Source organism: Peromyscus eremicus, chromosome 2 (genome assembly GCF_949786415.1).
Source record: "Peromyscus eremicus chromosome 2, PerEre_H2_v1, whole genome shotgun sequence".
NCBI lineage: Eukaryota > Metazoa > Chordata > Mammalia > Rodentia > Cricetidae > Peromyscus > Peromyscus eremicus.
This window is the reverse complement of record NC_081417.1, coordinates 79,752,419-79,768,467: the sequence shown is the minus strand read 5'-3', so window position 1 is coordinate 79,768,467 and position 16,049 is coordinate 79,752,419. Positions and strand designations below refer to the sequence as shown.

The following is a 16,049-nucleotide window of genomic DNA, read 5'->3' as shown; positions in this document are numbered from 1 at the left end:
GAAATATTTGAGTTTAGAAGGGAGGACTAAAAAGACTGATTTGGGAACATTTTCACACTGACTAACACAGAGTAACATATCTTCTTGCCCAATAACCAAAATAGTTTTTTAAAAAAAATAATAGGACAGGATGCTTGGACTGCCATGGTGGTTAATTTTAGGTGTAGACTTGGCCAGATTGGGATCACCTGGGACAGGAGTCGCCATGAGGGACTGTCTAGATTGGATTGACCTATGAGGAGTTTTCTCCGTCGGGTTAGCTGAGGTGGTGAGACCCACCCTGAGTAGCACTGTTCTGTTGGCAGGTCCTGGATGGAGCGAAAGGAGGGGGCCCAAACACCAGTGATCCTTGCTCTCTGCTTCCTGACTGTGGGAGCCATGTGACCCACTGGGGTGACTTCCTGCAATGATGGGCTGTCCCCGGAACTGTGAGTGAAAGCAACCCTGTCTCCCCTGTCTTGACCTTGTCAGAGTATTTCAATCACAGTAACCCGAGAAGAAACTGAAACGGACCACTATTTTAATAATGTCATGCCAGGAAGAAAAGACAAATCAACAATAGATTACCAAAATTCCAAGGAAAAATACTTTATTTAGGAAACAACAAAGTAGGTTCATTCAAACAATTAGAAGGGTAAGTCCAATTAGAAGGATGAAACTCTTAACAGGAAGTAACAGAGAAAGTTCAAAGAAAAAAAAAAGATTCAAACAATAAAACCAAAGTCTGGTTTTTCAAAAGACCAGTAAAGCAGAACCCTCTTGAAAAACTACAAATGAAAAAAAAGAAGAAAAAGAAAAACTAAAAATAAACAAGAAAAACGATCCTAAGATATGACAGTAACTTCTTAATTATTAAAAAAAAAAATTGTCAGTCTAGGGATGTAGCTCAGTCAGTAAGTGCTCGCCTATCATGCACAAAGCCCTGGGCTCGCCCTCAGCACCTTAGAACCCGGACGCTGTAATGACCACCTGTAATCCCAGCATCTGGAAGATGAAGTAAGAGAATGAGAAGTTCAAAACTATCCCTATCACACAGTCATTTCATGGCCAGCCTGGGCATGAGACCCTAGTTATCAGAAACAAAGCAGTCAAACCTTTTCAAAAAGATTTACTCATCTTTATCTTATGTGGATGTGTGTTTTGCCTGCATGTGTGTATATGCACCATGGTTGTGCCTCATGCCCACCGAAGGTATCGGATACTGAAGGTTGTGATCCACCCAAGCCCAGGTCCTCTGTAAGAGCAGCAAGTGTTCTTAACTGCTGACCCATCTCTCCAGCCCAAGTATAACCTTTGTCTACAAATTTGTAAGTTTAAAAGTCTGGAGAAATGGGTGGCCTTTAGGAAAGAAAGCTGCAGGAAAAGTCCAGGTGTCTACCTACAGCTCTGACAGAGGATGTTCCTGCTCACATACAGGTCTATAGTGTTTTCGAGGTCACCAGCCAGAGAGAAAAAAGGAAACAAAAGCAAACTTACATCTGCAAAACTCTGTTTAATTTTAGAGGTCTGTTCTCTACGACCATCAAGAAACAGAAGATGCTAATGCAATTTAAACTATTTCAGAACCAAAACAAAACAAAACAAAACAAAACAAAACAAAAAAAACCCACAAACCAAACAAAACAAAACAAAAACAAAAAGCTGGAAGATTTGTCAGTGCCAAGTAAGAGGTTAGACAAAGACAAAAGACAAATAATCTTAGCAACAGAAAGCAAAAATAAGGTCTGGAGAGATGGCTCAGTGGTTAAGAGCACCAGCTGCTCTTCCAGAGGACCCGCGTTCTATTCCCAGCATCCAGATGGTGACTCAAAACTGTCTGTAACTCCAGTCTCATGTGACCTCCATATGCACCAGGCATGCATTTAGTACACTTACATACATGCAGCTCGAAAACACCCACACATAAGTAAATCTAAAAAATAAAATAAAGACAGAAGTTAATAAAATAGAAAACACACCGTAGAGAAAAATCCATAAAAGGGGGTAAAACTGGGCCAAAATGCTCCCAGTCTTGATACACTCCTTAGAAAGAAAGTCCATTTTAATGTATTATTTCCTACTTTCTCAGTATTGGCAACTCACTTAAGGAGGCTATGGGCCAAACAGAATACATCTGTGCCACACCACTGGTTTGAAATCTCTGCACAGACCAACCTGACTTACAAATATGTCAATGCAAAAACCCTAAGTATGCACAAGCCAAAGCCAACAGTTTACTCATGGTCAAGTGGTATTTCTTCCAGGAATCCAAAGATGGCTCAAATTTGGTAAATGTATTATTCAGGGTTTGGCAAACTACAGCCTAACCAGCTGAATCTGGCTGGTAGCCGGTCTGGGCACAACAGGTGAACTGAAAATGGATCACAAGTGGTTGGGTAAGGATATAAGCAAATAAACCGCTTTTCTGGGTATGCTGGTACAAACCTGGGATCCCCAGACCTCAGGAGGCTGAGGCAGGGGGATTATATGTTTGACACCAGCCTGAGGCTACGTAGTGTGACACACTATCTCAAGCAAATAAACAAATACTTTTCTCTTGCCACTGAAAAAGGTACAAACATTTCTAACTGACAGATGAGTTAAGGACTAGGGATGTAGCTCAGTGGCAGAGAGCTTGCCTGGCTTGTGTAGACCCAGAGCTCAACACTGAATGAAAAGGGAAAAAGTTAAAAAAAAAATTGTGAAATCTATGGCAAATATTAACAATAATAAAAACTTACAAAACAATAAAGACAAATGAAACAAGAGCACCGAAGAATATGAAGTAGAGAATGAATGAAACCATCTGGCCCTATTACTTGCCTTTAGAAAGCCCAAGCATTTGTATTCATATGTGAAACAACTAAGGTACAGAGTTGCTGCCTGAACCAGGCTGCTAAACCAGGAAATGAGCAGTGGAGAAATAAGAAAGCCAGCTTCCAGCAAGAGATCCACACCAAAAAGCCATCCTTTACACCAAGCTCCATTGCTCAACCAGACTAGATTAGTAGGTCTGCAACCTCCACAGCTGCTAACACAGTAAATCCAATTCCAGGAGATAGAAGCAGAAAGATTAGAAATTCAAAGCCATCCTCAGTCACATAGTTCAAGGCCCACCCGGGCTGCAGAAGACTGTCTCAACAAACGAACAATTTTCAGTGCAACAGCTGGATGTGGTAGCTGTAATCCCTGTAAATCCAGCACTCTGGAGGCCAAGGCAGGAAGACTACAAGTTCAAGGACAGCCTGGCCTACACGGTGAAAACATTCTCAAAAAAAAAAAAAAAAAAACAAACAAACAAACAATTATTTAAAGATTTGATGCAACCAGTGTTTGCCGCTCGTCTCTACGACCGAGCCTTACACTGAAAACTGGGGATGCAGAAATTATAGGCTATCAGATGGGTGTTACTATAGAGAAAACAAGAGTGACATTTGGAAACACAGACTAATACCTCATTTATTCTTGGCAGACCACGTTGATCAAAGGAATCAGAGAAGAATCCCAAAGGAAGTGACCTGGAAGGTGACTGATTCAGGCAAAAGTGGTGACGAAGGGGTTCTAGGCAAAAAGAACAAAACTTATAAAGGCCCTAAAATAAGAAGCATCATAGGCTGCGGAAGAAAACAATGGGAAGCATAGGCAGGAGTTGAGAATGGGAGGGAGGGTGGCATCTAATGGGTTAAACAGGGACCAGATCATAGGGGTCCTCACACTTTACTAGAATGAACACGGAGGACTGGGGCTATAGCTCAGCGGCAGAGCACTTGCCTCGCATACATGCGGCCCTGGTTTGATCTCCAGCCCCATGAAACAAAGCAAAAGGAGTATGAGCTTTAGACCCTAAGAGCACAGGGTGGTCACTGAAAGATTTAAACAGGACCCTGCAAGCCTTCCTTCATCTTTTATAAAGGCCTTTCTGGCTAGAGCTGGCAGAAGGGAGCCATGAGAGGAGAGGGCATGAGGGGTAGAAACTGAACGTGCTCCAAGGAGGTCTCCACCAGACTAACACAGGAGTGCTCCCGAAAGAATGGAAGGAGTGTCATCGGCAGGGCTTGGTAACCAAAAGGAGGGTTGAAGGCAAGGAATTCTGGCTTTAGAACCAAAATGGGCAGGTGTATCCTTCACAGAGATGTAGTACCGGGCAAGGAAACCTGAACCAAGGGGAATGGGCTTCCATGAGGCTTGCCCTAGTCAGGGTTTCTTTTGCTATGATAAACACAATGACCAGAGCGACTTGGAGAGGAAAGGGTTAATTTGGCTTATACTTCCACATCAGAGTCCATCACTGCAGAACCTGGAGGCAGGAGCTGATGCAGAGGCCATGGAGGGGTGCTGCTTACTGGCCTGCTCCTCGTGGCTTGCTCTGTCTGATTTCTTATAGAACCCAGGACCACCAACCCAGGGATGGCACCACCTGCCATGAGCTGGGTCCTCCCTCATCAATCAGTAATTAAGAAAATGCCCTATAGGTTCTTATGGAAGCATTTTCTCAGTTGAAGTTCTCTCCTTGCAGGGCTCTAGCTTATGCCAAGTTGACAAAAAACTATCCAGGACAGGGCTGCTGAGGGGAGTGAGCTCTGTAGGACCTAAGTGAAGATGGTAAAGATCAATTGGACATTCCGGGGTGACGCTCACAAGAAATATTTAGGCTAGAAATGTTGGTTTAGGAGTTCCCAGGAAAGCCATAGGCATGGATAAGAAAGCCCAAAGATAATGTTCCATGTGAGAGGAAGGCTCAAGATCTAACCACACAATGTACCAACTAAAAGGACAGAAATAGAAAGACCAGGAAAGGGAGAAAAAGCCAGGGAATGTGCTAAAGGGAACTGTCCACATCAAATGCTGTGGAGAGGTCAAGTAGGTTAATAACTGAGAAGTGCCCGTTGGATTTAGCAACAAAGCAGTCATTGTTGACCTCCCATCCCAGAATATAAAGCTGAGAGGCAACAGGTCCACATGAATGAAAATGTGCCCAAGTCATTCTAAAAGGAAAAATACCCCAGGCTCAATGCCAGAGAATATTCTGGACTCGTTTTGTTTTGTTTTGTTTTTTTCCCTCGTCCTAAATTTAACCAGCCGGAATGCTTGGCTAAGTGGTGTTTTGTTCACCCTTGAGATGGAGGACCTGCTTTTTAAGAGTGTGTCTGCACTTCATCTTCAAAGTGGAACACAGTGTCTTTGGGGCAGTGACTCTGTACAGGAGCAAAGGCTAGGTACTGTAAGTGCAATGGAGGAACTTTCATTTACCTCCAATGGGGAAGTTTTTGGTGACCTAAATACTCAAGCAGCATCTAAGTGGAAACCAAGGCCAATCCCCACCAATAATAATAATAATAATAATAATAATAGTAATAATAAGAAGAAGAAGAAGAAGAAGAACAACAACAACAACAACAACAACAACAACAAAACTCTATGATTTCAAGAGTGTGCTGAGAGGTGCAGCTTCAGCGTGAAAAAGACTAAACCTTCCACCGATGGGTAGTGAAACGGCTAAATTGAGGTCAAAGTCTTGATACGATCCAGGAAGAAAGCACAGTGCCCTATAGTTCCTTAAACTGTTGTATCCTTGTACTTGAGTTGGAAGCTCTTTCAGCCCTTAGAGAAGCACCCTTTTCCTGGCCTGATTATAGAGCACTTGACTTGCGCATAGTCTTGCATTCCTGAGTGTTCCAAACTTAAAGAACAGTGTAGATGTCTGCTTCTAGCCAAAGTGGAATATTAGGGACTAGATTTTCCCTTTCATCTGAAGCAACTAAATGGCCAGGAAAAAATATGAAACGATAGTTTTCAGATACAAGACATAAGGCTTCATGAGCCCTGAGCAACAGAGAATAGGGCAAGCCCTGCGATCATCAGCCTGCGGCCACAGCAGGTTTTCCAAAAAGGAAAGAGGGCAACTCTAACCCATGAGTTAAGACAACAGGGAGGCCATGGTAGCTAGAGTTCATGGGACAGAACAACAGAGAGGAGATGGTCACACAGGGAGAGAGAGCACCAGAGATCTGCCAAGGGTCCTACCCCAACCCCTGCTAATACCGATAACTCCTGGGTATGAAGAAAATACCCCAAGGATGACAAAGAACTACCTTGAGCTGGGAATGGTGGCACATGTCTTTAATCCCAGCACTTGGGAAGCAGAGGCAGGCGGATCTTTGTGAGTTCAAGGCCAGCCTGGTCTACAAAGCGAGTTCCAGGATAGCCAGAGCTGTTACACAGAGAAACCCCACCTCAAAAGCAACAAACAAACAAACAAACAAACAAACAAACAAAAAAGAACTACCCAGAAGGATTAGAGAAAGAACGGTCTTTGAAGCTTGCACAGAGCCAAGAACAGCCTTTCTTCTCCTCAGGCAGAATGGGAAGACTCCCTCCCCCAGTTCACGAGGCCCTGGATAGCATACCCAGAAGGGTCTTGCTGCATTTGTGTCCTAGATTCAATGCAATTCTGGCCCCATCTAAAAAAGCTCAACAGCAAGACCCAAAAAGATCAAACTGTTTCTTTGTAACCTAACAGCATCCCAGAACAAGCTCAAGATTATTTATAGGAATACAAAAATATCCAGCACCCAGCAAGGTACAAGTCATGTCTGAGGTCCAGTAAAAAGCCTCCAGGCATGCAAAGAAGCGGGAAATATGACCACAATGAGGAGGAACATCAACCAACGAACCCGAGGAAGAGCACAACTGACAGACTTGGTAGACAAAGACGTTGAAATAGTCCGTATACCTGTTATATATGTGCTGGAGAAGCACTTTAACAGTGTTACTGTTTGGACAGAAAATGGCCCCAAAGGCTTATGTGTTGAAGGCGTGGTGTCCCGCTAATGGGGCTGAGGACGGTGACTTGACCATGAAGGCTCTAACTCCTGCCCTGGGTTGATCCATTGATGAATGCACTTCGAATGGGCTACTGGGAGGTAGGGCCTGGTTACAGGAAGTAGGCCATGAGGGCATGCCTTTGAAGGGTATGTCTTGTTTTGGGCTATTTCCCATCTCCCCCCCACCCTGTCCCCCACTGTGAAATGACCACCTTTCCTCTGGCACTCCCTTCCACCGTGACATACATTACCTCACCACACAGCCGAGAAACACAGACCGAGAAACCACAGACAGAAACTCTAAACTTACAAGCCAAACAAATCTTTATTCCTTAAAAATGATTTCCTCGGGTATTTTGTGTCATCAACAAAAAAACACAATTAAGTGAAATGTTGACTAGCTAAACAGGGAAAATGTTGTGTGATATTTTGATCACATTCTCAATAAAGTTGGCTTTGAATCAGAGGGCGGGCTAGCTATTAGCTGACCAGAATTAACCATAGAGATTTTGGAGGACTGAGGACAGATAGAGAGACAGAAAGTAGTAAGGCAGAGCTTATAGAGGGTCTCAGCCCCTTTTGGATGGAGGAACAAGAGGTAGGTCACTGGTCACTTCTCCACCGCTTCTCTGATCACTCAGGTTCTTACCCTTATATCTGACTCCCAAGTTTTTATTGATAAAGAATAATTAGATAAGCACTTCAGGAAAACTTGATGTCTGAGACGAAAGAAACTTGCACAGGATGGGATTAGTGGTGTATTAGGCACTGCAGGTTAGTGAACTTGAAGATTAAAACATACATTCAATGGCTGGGGAAATGGCTGTCAGTTACATGCTTGCTGTAAGCATGAGGACTGAGTTCAATCCCGGAACCACGTATAAGACTGGACATGGTACCAAGTGCTTGTAATCACGGCATGGGAGACATGGAAACCGGTGAATGCCGGAGCTTCTCGGAGTCAGCCACTATAGCCTTCTGGCTATAGTGAATTCCAGGCCCACTGAGAGACCCTGCCTCAAAATCCAAGGTGTCAGCCCCTGAGAAACTACACTGGAGGTTGACCTCTGGCCTCTGTATGAAGGCACACAAATGGGCAGTTACACACACACACACACACACACACACACACTCACACGACTTTAAAAAAAGGATGGATCATGAGGAAGCTTCAGGACAATCTCAAACAACCTAATAACTGTTGCTGGAACCCTGAAGAAAGTGGGCAGCAGTGGATTTTATTTTTCCAAATTTGAAGAAAGTATAAGATATCACAAACCCAAGAATGTCAATGAACCCTAAAGAAGGAAATATGAAGAGCACCATGTCAGAGCACCATGAGGAGATTGCCTGAAGCCAGTGAAACCGGGACATCTCAGAAGCAACCCTCTCAAGAGAACTGTGTCAGATTTCTCACCAGAAGTGTATGCCAAAGACAGGTAGCGACCTCCGAGTTTTATTTTCTTTGGGGTTTCTTTGTTTGTTTTGTTTTGTTTTGTTTCCAGACAGGGTCTCACTATATAGCCCTCGCTGGCCTAGAACTCACTGTGTAGATCAAGCCAACCTTGAACTCGCAGACATCTACCTGCCTCTGCCTCCCAGAGCTGGGATTAAAGGCCTGTGCCACTATACCTAGGCTCTGGAGAGAACTTCTTTAAAGTTCTGAAAGAAACAAAATGTAAACCAGAATTCTCCACTCAGCAAAAATACCTGTCAAAGAAATGAGGATGAAATATTTTCTCACGTTTGCAGAACGTGAACGCAACTTCTACGTACACACTAAGGGAATATTAAGGGTCTTTCAGGCCAAGAGAAAAGGACATACTGCCATCTGCATCTGCTCAAAAGAATGGAGAAAACACCGGAAATGCTAAGTGGGCGTGTGTAAAAGAGGTTTTTCTTATTATTTAAATCTTTTAAAAAAAGAACAATGTAACCAGGATAGGGAACCCTTAGCTGAAAACACCCAGGGCCCCCTGCATCCCGGAACAAGCTGCTGTTTGTGTGCAGCCTTGCCTAGATTCTGATGAGGTCACCACAAGAGGCAAACTCCAGGGAAGCTCTTAGCCGGTTAGTGTTTACAGCCATGTGGGAATCGGGCTGTACGTATGGAAGGAAAGACTGAAGATTTGATTAGCAGAGAGCACAAGCACCACTGCTTACATCTGCGCCTCAGCTGGCCCCCACGCAAGCTGCTGGACCGGAAGACTGAAGTCGAGCAGAGCCTACGTCCCCATCAGTGCAAGGAGGTGTCGAGGTGCAGTTCCACGGGTGGCAGCCGGTCACAAAGGGAAGAGGCCCTGGTACCCAAGGAGCCCATTCTTCAAGGAAGCTGGATTTCCCGGAGCTGTAACAGAGAAGGGACATGTGTTCCCTTTGTTCCCAGATGTCCATCAGCCACTTCTGCCGCCACCTCTCAGCGGAAGCTGTCCATAGGTTTGGTCACCATCGATTTCCTTATGAGAGCTGCTTTTCTGTTCTTGGCTGTCTTCCACCTTGCCCACTTCTCTAACACTTGCTTTCTGTTATGACTGACTCTTCTACCTTTCCAGGAAAATGTGCTGCTCGCTCTGCCCTCCCCTATCCCTCCCCCCGCCCCCGTCCCTCCCCCGCCAGTTTCCGCTCCCTCTGAGATGTTGCACACTCCTGCTGCTGTGGTACTGTCCTGATGACTCCATGATTTCTCTCCAGTCCCAGCACCCAGGCCACCTTGGCCTTGACATACCTGTCACCGGTCTTCCTCTGTGTGCCCAGCTTTCCACGGGGGCCCTAATTGTCTGCCTCCCCATCTTTCCACTCAGAGTGTGAACTACTCCAGCGTGGTGACGGAGAGGGTCTTCCTAGCTGCCTACTGCCCATTTAGCACCTGCAGGAACTGGGAGGGGGGTGTCTATATCTTGCCAGGAATTTCAATTCTATAATCAGCATATAAAAAAATAGGTTGTGAATGGCCACAATTGCCTTCAAAGAATCTCTTACGGCACTCATAAAATCACGTGGCTTTATCAATGAAAGGGGGAACAGCCAATTTCCCTTCCCCGTCTTGGCCTCCCTTTGGAAGTACCGTGTGAAGTGGGAGAGCTGGGACAGCTTCTGTTAGCTAGTTTATCTCCGTTGCTACCTCCTCCCACTTTGCCTTATTTTTTTTAAACCCCACACGTTGATTGAGTTTCCACAAGTGAAATGCAGCCTGTACTCTACCACATAAAGGTTTGATAAATGAATTCTTTCCCTCAACTGGCTCTCCCCCTTGACTTCTTTCTGCCAGTGACAGCCCCGGGTGGAAGGAGGCTGGAAACCCCGACCCTTCCTTCTCCTCCGCATCTCTTCCCTTGCCCACAGTTCACTCTTCTCCCCTTTGCCCTCCCCACCGTCGACGGCCACCCACTGCTCCAGCCCTAACCACCTCCCATCTTGACTTCTGGGAAAGCCTCTAACCAGTCTCACGGGTCCTCCGCAGTCCACGGTTCACATGGCTGCTGGATCGACATTTTCTGAAGCAGTGGTTTAGTCTTCTCACTGTCTGCCCTGAGAACCAGCAATGCTTCTCCGTTGGCTAGCCACTAGCATCCTGTACAATCCCCCCAAGCTATCTTCAGCCTCCCGGAAGAATTCTACTCCTTGCCTGTTGCCCAAATGCGTCCCATTTATATCACAACTTTCTACCTCAAAGGCCACCCACCACAAAATTGGAAATGTTTCAAATGATGACATCCCAACTGGCCCTTTCCTCTCTCCACTGCGGCTCCACTTCTGTCCGGTGTATCTCACACTGCCAAACCATGAGTATACTAAAGAGATAAACCATGTTGGGGGCCGGAGAGATAGCTCAGTGGTTAAGAGCACTTGCTGCTCTTCCAGAGTCCCAGCACCCAGTGACTCAGAACCGTTTCTCACTCCAGTTCCAGTGCCTCTTCGGGCCTCCAAGAGTATCAGGAATGTACGTGTGCACAGATATACAGGCAGGCAAAGCACCCAAATACATTAGATTTTTTTAATTTAAAAAAAGAAAGAGAGCCGGGCAGTGGTGGCGCACGCCTTTAATCCCAGCACTCGGGAGGCAGAGCCAGGCAGATCTCTGTGAGTTCGAGGCCAGCCTGGGCTACCAAGTGAGTTCCAGGAAAAGGCGCAAAGCTACACAGAGAAACCCTGTCTCGAAAAACCAAAAAAAAAAAAAAAAAAAAAAAAAAAGAAAGAAAAGAAAAAGAAAAAAAAAAAGAAAGAAATGCTGGACATGGCGGCACACGTCTTTGATTCCAACCCTCAGGAGCCAGAGGAGGGCTGATCTCTGTGAGTTCCAGTACAGTCTCAGCAACATAGTGACTTCCAAGACAGCCAGAGCTACATAGTGAGACTCCTTTCAAAAAACCAATAACAATAATAATAATAATAATAATAATAATAAGAAGAAGAAGAAGAAGAAGAAGAAGAAGAAGAAGAAGAAGAAGGAAAGAAGGCAGGAAGGGGACATATAGGACATGCATTTCATTCAGTCACTCCTTCAGCACGTATTATTGGGCCCTTACAATGTGTCAGGCACTCAACCAAATGTGGAGACATGCAGTGACCCTCTGAGAATGCACAGTCCGGCAGCAGAGGGTGTCAACAGACAGGCCATCACACACACACACACACACACACACACACACACACACACACACACACACACCCTCCAGAGGCCATGAAAGGAGAAACAAAAGGGGAATCTCATCTTTGCGACAACGTTCAGGTGGGGAAAGGGCCGGTTTCCAAACTGAGGAACATGTAAGCTGAGACCCAAAGAATGAATAGAACACAGCCAAACAAGAAGGAAAAAAAGAATGTTCCAGGTTGAGTGGAAAGTACCCAAAAATTTTCAGACTGAAATAGCACAGGACATGGCTCATTAGAACTCAACATAAAAACAACACGGTAAGAGCCTATGGAACAAGTGGGAGCAGGCGAATAGGGTGAGGCCAAGCCAGGTTGTGGGCCTGCTCTGTGAGGCTTGAGGACCCAGTGAAAGAGAGTGCAGTCATCCCCCTTCAAGGGAGGGTTTTAGGGAGAGGCGTTGAAGAATGGTGGTGGCAGCACAGAGCAGGGGCTGAGGCGCTAGCCCGGAGAAACAGGCTGAGACAAGAGAAGTTGGTGAGACCGTAGATGCTCACAGAGCCTAGACCATTGCTTCACCACAGAAGCTGCTCAACTGCTAACTGCGCCGTGGGTGCCAGGGAGAGCACTGGCTGAAGAATTGTGGGGACTGGAGTTCGGATCCCAGCACCCACACAACAAGCCAGGTTTCTGGCGGATGCCTGTAACTTCAGCTCTGAGGGGTCCAACACCCTCTTCCAGCATCCACATGTGCACACACATGTGCATACATTCATCCAAGCAGACACACATACACACACACACACACACACACACACACACACACACACACACACACAAATCCTTAAAGGAGTATTTCTGTCATGAATGACTTACAACAAATCAGTGAAGGAGAGGCAGAGAATAAATAACTTTTAGCAATCCCCTCCAAGGTAGAAATACCTTTATACCCAGTACAGACTCAAGAAAAAAGTCAGAATGTTTGTTTGGGGTTTTGGTTTTTTGGGTTTTGTTTGTTTTGGTTTTTTTTTTTTTTTTTTTTTTTTTAAGGCAGGGTTTTCTCTGTGTAGCCCTGGCTGTCCTGGAGCTCACTCTGTAGACCAGGCTGGCCTCGAACTCAGAGATCTGCCTGCCTCTGCCTCCCAAGTGCTGGGACTAAAGGCATAAGTCACTCCTGCACAGCTGAGAAAAATCAGAATGTTTTGAGACAGGTTTTGTAACCTAGTCTGACCTCAAACTAGCAATTCTCCTGTCTCCAACTTCTGGGTGCTGGGATTATAGGTGTGCACCACCACACTACACTCTGTATTTGTTTTAGATGTATTTTATTTCATGTGTATGAGCGTTTTGTCTGCATGTGTGTATGTACATGCAATGCCGGAGTCCCAAAAAGAGTGTCAGATCCCTGAGACTGGAGTTCCAGAGAGCTGTGAGCACCATGTAGGCGCCAGGTCCTCTGGAGGAGCAGCAAATGCTTTTAACTCCTGTGCTATCTCTCCAGCACCTCTCTGTATTTCTTTTTTGTCTCTGTATAGACCCACACTTGTCACAGTGTGTGTGTGTGTGTGTGTGTGTGTGTGTGTGTGTGTGTAGGTCAGAGGATAATCCACAAAAATAAAGTCTCTGCTTCCATCTTGTGGGTCCTGGAGATCAAACTCAAATTACCAAGTTTGAAGGCAAGTGTCTACACACAGAGCCATCTCACCAACCTATTCCCTATATTTTTAAACAAGTAAAACCTAGTCAAGATATACACAGACCCCTGATAGTACTACACACCTATAATCCTAGCCTTGAGAAGCAGAGGCAAGAAAGATCTCAAATTAGAGACAGGGCTAGGTTATAAGCAAAACGGTTTCAAAAGTTTCACACATACATGCGGACTGGGTTCTTTTCTTCCTTGTGGTGCTAGGACTTAACCCTGGGCTTCATGATTTTTAGGTAAACAACAACTCCAGACCACACACTCACACCTGGTGGGGGGCAGGGAAAATGCAAAACAGTATTATTAGTGCGTTGGATGCTTTTGGTATTCTCATCTCCCTGAGTCTGTCCAGCTGATGATGTCGGGTCATCATTAGCTCCCAACGTTCCCAAAACCCAAGGCCTGTGGACTCCAGAATCCCGCCCATTCTTGAAATGGTGCTTTCAGTGATGATCTAAATTACTGAGATCTGTCCATTCATCTGTCCGCTGTTGATCCACTGCCTGCTAGTTGTCATTTGTAACCATGACAACAGGCACAGCCTCAACGAGCTACCAGTCCCTCGGGCGTTTAAATTAGACCCCATTTTTAAATCAGAAGACGTATCTTTTCCTTCATTTACTCCTGAAGAAATAAATGTCTTTGTTGTACGGACACTGGCTGCAAACGGTCATTTCCATAGTTTAATACTACCACCTAGTGGGCCCAACTAGTGAGACAGCAGGATCAGGAGATTTTCCCTGGAGAACTCGATTTCCAGGAAGTCACTTCCTACCACTTGAACCTGTTCTTTTTCTAGACAGTAAGAAAGCTGGGTCAATTATGTTGGTTGGTTCTTGTCAACTTGACATAAGCTAAAGTTATTTGGGAAGAGGCATCTCAGTTGAGAAAATGCCTTCATCAGACTACCTGTAATGATTGACTGGAAGGGCCCAGCCCACAGAGGAGTGGCCCTGAGCTGTAGAAGGAAGTCAGCTGAGCAAGGCAGGAGGAGCAAGCCAAACAGCCCTTCCACACAGCCTCCTCTTCAGTCCCAGCCTTCAGGTTCCTGCCTTGAGTTCCTGCTGGCTTCTCTCTGTGATGAACTGCTCCCCACAAGTGTCTGCAGTCCCAGCACTTGAGGGGCAGAGGCAGAAGTGTGATGATTTTGAAGCCACCCAGGGCTACAGAGGGAGCCCCTGCTTCAAAACAATAAAAGGCAATCCAGGAGCTCAAACACAGTGTTCTCACCCTTCCTGACATTACGACCAATACAGCTCCTCATGTGGTGACCCTCGCCCATAAAATTATCGTTGCTACTTTATAACTGTAATTTTGCTATTGTTATGAGTCATAATGTAAATATCTGTTTTCCAATGGCCTTAGGCAGCCCCTGTGAAAGGGTCATTTGACCCCAAAGGGGTCATGACCCACAGGTTGAGAACCACTGCTCTAATGCATAACAGGTAAACAAGCATTTGTTAAATAAGCGTTTGTTAACGCATAGCAGAAGGACACATTAGTTTCATAATCTGGTACTTTATGGCAACAGAAAGAAAAAAATTAATTCTTTCAGATTCCTCTTGGCTCCAAAGGGCCTCTAATCATTTCCATCTAAAGGCCAGGGATATTTCTGTCCCTAATCTAGCAAGAAATTCTTTTAGGCATATTTGAATAAACTGATTTTTTAAGGGTCACTGGTGAAACCCTGACCCCTTCCCACTAAACTCAGGGACTTTTTTATAATCCAAAAATGAAGAACAGATTGTTGTGGTCAGGACAACACCCATAATGGACCCTGGCTCCAAGAGACAGTGTGGACCTAGGATTCGGAGGGTACTTACAATGAGGGTACTTACTACACACAGATAAGCCTGGGCCACATGTCACCAGGAAGCATGCTCAAAAAATCCAGCGAACCAAATCAAGTGGTCTGTTTCTAGCAGGGATCATAAAGTGACCAAGAACAAAAGAGGACTGACTGATGACTACTTTCTTGGAAAGATTAGCCTCCCACGACAATATTTCAACAGACTAAACTTCAACTTCCCCTGGCAAATTATGGAAAGCTAATCTCTAAGCCCGGGTCTTACTTCTGCTTCCCAAGGCCCCGAGATGGGAAGTGGCAGTTAGCAACAGTTACCTGTGTCCTCCTTGGTCAGAACACTGCCGGGCCAGGCAGAGGATCCAAGGGGGCTGGCCCATCTCCCTTTGTCATTTCTTGTTGATTTGGCCTTATCCTTCCTTTCTGCTTTAGGATGTCCTTATCTTAGCTTGCATTAAAGGGCTAGAGAGATGTCACAGGCACCGTGGGGGGAATCTACCACTGATGTTTTGCAGAATAGGCATATAATTAATTGCCTTCTACACACAAATGTTTATACTCATAGACTAATGAAGTTCTCAACCTTGGTCAGAGAAACCTCTTCTAGCAGTGGATGATGGTTCAAGTGTGGGCTCATCACTAGTCAAAGCATCTGCCGATGCTTGTCCCAAATGGGACATCTATGGAACTCCCTCCAAGGCCCAGGGAACATCATGGAAGAGGGGGTGGATGGACTATGGGAACCAAAGGATGGGGAAGAGTGAAAGGGCCACTGCCGTCTTGATATGATGTGGTCATTACAAGCTGTGACCACCATGACGTCACATGGGACACAAGTGACGTCATGCACTGTCAATGGGAAGAACAGGGTGGCAGCAGGTTTGGCTTTCTGCTCTGGTCTGTTTTGAGACCATGTTTAATCTGCCCTTCCAATCAAACTATACTTAGAATAAGGAAATAATTAATGAGGGAAAGTTTCTCTTCCAAGGTCTCTCTGGCCCAGTCCAGAGTTCTGTTATGACATTGATAAGAGAGGAAGTGGGGAGAAATGTAGGAAGGAAACCAGCTTGTCACAGTGTATTGTATACAAATGTGATATTGTCAATTTCTGAAAAATAATTAAAAGGGAGTCCAGAACTGGAGAGGT

The 16,049-nt window shown here is 45.3% G+C and overlaps 1 protein-coding gene across 7 annotated transcripts in view; it reads right to left on the bottom strand.

Annotated features, from left to right (window-relative positions):
• Positions 1-15,331, bottom strand: part of Rgs3 (regulator of G protein signaling 3) — a 140,910-nt gene extending 125,579 nt beyond the window's left edge. For 4 of the 7 annotated variants that reach the window (XM_059254440.1, XM_059254444.1, XM_059254445.1 and 1 more), the window contains exons 1-2: positions 15,171-15,223; positions 8,967-9,150 (exon numbers count right to left, since the gene is read on the bottom strand). The gene's annotated coding sequence lies outside the window, so the exon portion shown is untranslated. The other 3 variants (XM_059254443.1, XM_059254441.1, XM_059254442.1) reach the window with 3 other exon arrangements.
• Positions 15,332-16,049: the final 718 nt, after the last annotated feature.